The sequence below is a fragment of the Pseudophryne corroboree genome, chromosome 3 (genome assembly GCF_028390025.1).
Source record: "Pseudophryne corroboree isolate aPseCor3 chromosome 3, aPseCor3.hap2, whole genome shotgun sequence".
Taxonomy (NCBI): domain Eukaryota; kingdom Metazoa; phylum Chordata; class Amphibia; order Anura; family Myobatrachidae; genus Pseudophryne; species Pseudophryne corroboree.
Window position 1 is genome coordinate 220,600,889 of NC_086446.1, and position 4,787 is coordinate 220,605,675.

The 4,787-nt window shown below is 37.9% G+C and overlaps 1 long non-coding RNA gene across 1 annotated transcript; it reads left to right on the forward strand.

The window, feature by feature from the left end:
- Positions 1-1,923: 1,923 nt before the first annotated feature.
- LOC135057612 (uncharacterized) lies at positions 1,924-4,090 on the forward strand. Its single transcript, XR_010244242.1, has 3 exons — positions 1,924-1,972; positions 2,546-2,596; positions 3,918-4,090. It is a non-coding gene; the product is annotated as an uncharacterized LOC135057612 (long non-coding RNA).
- Positions 4,091-4,787: the final 697 nt, after the last annotated feature.

Genomic DNA, 4,787 nt, shown 5'->3' on the forward strand with positions numbered 1-4,787 from the left:
ATACCCTTGAATATCTGCAGCCCCAGGCCCATGCGTCCCTTAATCCGGCCCTGTATATACAGAAGAAAGAGGTCACGAATAAAGGCTATTTTACGTATTAAGGACATGAATGGTACTCTGTCAATCATTGGAAGTTATTAAAATCAGAGATATATGTCTATTCTAAAAGACTAATAAGGCTGATGTGCTAATAGGTCATATAGCCTTTTCATAGTCCTATGAGTGATAAAAATATGCATGACAGTGTCACATAGATGACCAGCATATTACATGATATATCAATAGACACTACCTTGAGCATCAGTAAATAAAAGAACGTAGCTACATGTGCCTCTAAAAATCTGGATACAATACGATTTGGAAATAGTACATAATTGCTTTGTTAGATAAATTAAGGGCACGCTATGGAGCAGTGATGCGCACACTGCCAGTACCCAAAGACAACAGTTACATTGTAGCAATTCAATTGATTGGGATATTCCAGTTAACAGTGAAAATTGTTGTTCACTGATTATGTATGGTAAGAAATAAAGAAACAACTCCAGTGGATACAAATGTATTTAATTCACAACCAGAGGGAGTTACTGTAGCAAAAATAAAAATCACTGAAGAAACATTTATACAAGACACACTATAAAATAATAAAAAGTATAATAACAACAACAATGGTTTAGCATTTTAATATCACCTTTAATTTGTACACACTTTTTTTTCACTTGCACATATATTTCGCTGGCTTCTTAACAAGAAATAATAAAAGTTACATTTTAAATAGTGGTCATCTACCTATATGGTAGTTGACTTTCAATTGGTACAAAACCAAATAATTATTAGTCCGTGAGTGCCCTAATCAAGGAATACTTCCTTTCTTCTTTGGGCTATACTACATGTTAGCGGGGGTGGAGTGGGGGGCAGGACCCGGCATGTGGAGTGCACTTGCCCTGTGCTGGGCATCTCCCCACATGTTAGCGAAAAGTGGTGTAGTTGCACATTTTTTTCCAAAACTACAACCCATGCTGAATTAGGCCCTAAGTAACAAAAATGAAGGTCCATCAACTATCAGAAAAGGATAATCTACTTTATATAGTACGCTATCATGAATGGGGCCAGTATTATAATACTGAACAGTAGAATCATTGTTATAGCCTGCAACCATCCACATCAAGGGGCATAGAGAGCCATGCCAGGCCCTGGTAATGAATGGTGGGCATGGCCTAAAAAGGGTGCATGTTAACACCACCGATGCAGGGCCATTCTAATGAGGGTGGAGTGGGGGCAGGAAGGGGCGCTGGGGAACCTTGCTTGTGGGAAATTGGACCCACCAGCATCCTGGGGCTGCGTAATTAGTACCCTCCCCTCCACCTCTCAGCCCACTGCCCATGTCTTACAGTGACATGCCTCTATATGTTTTCTCATTATAGCATTCTCCTTGTTGCTGAAGTCAATAGTTTGGTTAGTCTGTATTACAGACGATAACACAAATGACACAGAGAAACGCATAAAACATAGATGAAGATGACTTATTGTTTAATGGTAATTGTTATTAAAGGTACATTCCCATTTTCTTACATGACAACTCATAGGAAATAATAGGACATTTCTATACCACAGGTGTGTAAAAGACTGCCATTTAACAGACACCACCCTTCCTTTTGGGAAATAGATAAATCATTATATGCAAATATAATATTTCCCAACACACACAGGGTCTCTGAGTAAGTTGAAGGAATATGCAATAATAGTGCATCATACCTGTAACTGGTTTTGGTTGTCTCTCAGGTGTATAAAAGCCCACAGCACTGCAAGAGACCAAGCGCAGTGCAGAGATCTTTTACATTCAATTATTTTCACATTCCATCTACTAAATTCTTCCAGAGAACAATGTCTGGAGTGAAGGGTCAACAGAAGAAATGCCCTGAGCCCTGCCAAGAGCCTTGCCCCCCATCACCACCCCAACAACAATGCCAGGATCGTAAGTGTTTCTTTATTATTCCTGTTCAAAGTTTACAATGATTAGGTAGATTTGCTGCAAGTCGTATAATGATTGTACTAGATTTACAGTGTATGTGAACAAAAGTGGTGCCAATCTGGCATATTAGGCACAGACTAATATCAATGAAAGCCATATAATATATTATACATTGTAGCACTATAAACCTTCTTCTAGCATAAATTGCCCTATAATATCCTGTACCATTATATGCTGTTCCAATAAGTCATAAGACTTGATATGTCTCAAGCAAAGCTACATTGATGTCATTGTGTGCAGTTATACCAGGGATACAGTCAAGATGTCCTGATGTTGGAACTCCGAAAGGGCTAGGAATCACAACACCCGGCAACCTGACCATTAGTATAGTCGATGGATTAGGCTGGGGGTGGTGGTGGTTAGGTTTAGACATCATATGGGTGGTTAGGGTTCAGCTACGTGGGGGGAGGGGGGATAGGTTAGGGTTAAGCTTTAGGCTCTCATTTGTTTTATTACTAAAATGATATCAGCCTATATTCCTGTAATAATGATTTCATTATGTTTCCTTTGTGTCAGCTTGCAAGCCACAGCTGGTGTGTCCTGAACCAAAATGTCCTCCTCCACAAGGTAAAATCCAGCATCAAATATTTTCCAGATACTGTACTGTTTGCATGTTGTCTGTTATGTGGAATTGTGTTTTTATGTATGAAGATACTTCACCTCAATGTACATTTGCTTTTCTTTGTAGTATTCTATTTCTATATCTTTATTACAATGATTACTACTTGGGCATATCTGTACAGTGCTTGTTATTCACGTATAAACGAGTATGTTTTCTGCTATAGTTATTCAGGAATACAAATTAGACTGTCATTTAACGAGAAAAAATAGTTTCTGTTGGTAAATATTTTTAATTGAGCTATTTTTAGGAGTGTGCCTTGTGATTGTGGTGCCCATAGCAACATTTTGTATCACCCAGTGGCCAATACACTATACAGTTTAAATATATATATATATATATATATATATACACACACATATATATTTACTGTATATATATATTAATATAAATATACAGTATATATATATATATATATATATATATATATATAAAACAAATGACCAGAGTGCGCTGAAATACCACAATTTTCCAAAGGCTGAGTTAAATACAAAAATGTCCCTGTAAGAATTGGCTGCTGTCCCCAAAGTGTCCCTTGCCAGTAAGGCCATAGGAATTTGAAAATAGAGTGGTGTTTGGGGAGCACCCAGAATTTTAACTGCTATTAAACACAGATTTCTTTAACAATCTTTAAGTCCTTTATAGGCCTTTTGTAAGATTGGAGATCAAAAATACTGACATGCATTCAACTCTTATGAGCGCCTAAATATGTTTCTCTCTGCACTCAGGGGTCTATGTACTATGCCTTGGATGGAGATAAAATACCAGCTAATTAGCTCCTAACTGTCATTTTTCATACCCAGCCTGTGGTATGACAGGAGCTGATTAGCTGGCACTTTATCTCCGTCCACTTTTTCTCCATTGAAGGCTTAGTAAATAGATCCCTTTGTGTGGTACAGTACAGCAAGTGACCAGCAGAATCAGTGAGAGCTTTGCACTTGTTTATGCTCAAATTACAATTACCTTGTTGTATAGGACAAACATACATTTATTTGCACTGGTGGTCTGCACTTTCAGGCACATTGTATGTAGTGGGGGAGTTCAGAATTTGATCACTTTTCCTGCCAAAATTAGTCACAATTTATCCAATAGGATCTGATTTTGGTTATGTATAGTATTGTTTGGTGCTCACATACAGTATAATCATTATAAATGTTGGTCAAGCTGAACAAATAAAACAGCAACATGTGACAAGCACCTTGTTATACACGCACATACTGAGGATGTTCAGGTCAGCAAATTACAATGTGTGTCTTTTATTTTCTGCAGAGCCATGTCAGCAACAGCAAGACCAGAAATGTGTGAAGAAATAGAGAAATCAAGAATCTAAGACTTCCTTACGGAGAGATTCTTATATGATTTATTATGTGATTACTCATATATCTGTTTATTGATTGTATTTAAGTGAATCAATTAAAGTTTCTTAAATACAACCCACAGAAGCTGTAGTGCTTTTTCTAAGAGGGTTAACATAACCATATTTTAACAGTTGTAACACAACACACAGGAAACACAGTGCAGTACAATACAGTACCGGTCACCTTATAACAAATACTGGGTATCCACTGACAATGCTAAATTCCTTTGTCGTATAAACAACCCTTTATGAAGCTAAGAACACTGTACGCTGTTTACTTAAGAAGTACCGTAATGGTACGCTAGTTGCGTAACGATCGCTCAGCCGTAGGCGAGACGCTCAGGCGTCACGTTCGCTCACGGCCCAGGGATCACAGGACACGTTATTGGTTATGTCTAGGGGAAAGATTCGCTGTAACGTAGCGTACGCTAGAGACCACGAGGAGGTCACCAGCGATGCAGACGCTCACAACACTATACCTTTATGTTAAAACCTTATACCAATGAAATACACTGAATACCTTAATGTGAGTACAGGGTGTAAGTGCAACCTTGTGTAACCTGACTAACTACAAAGCTGATTGAGCGTCACCGACGCTCAAGTGAACACTTAACACTATAGTAAATACACTTATACTGGTTTAGGTTTCCAAAGCCTATTAACTGTATTATGTCTAATATACTTGTAAAAGGGGATAACAGTACATATGATACACTACAATATAACAGAGACCTCCTAACCACAGAACTAAACAATAAATACAATAAGACAATGCTACGCTG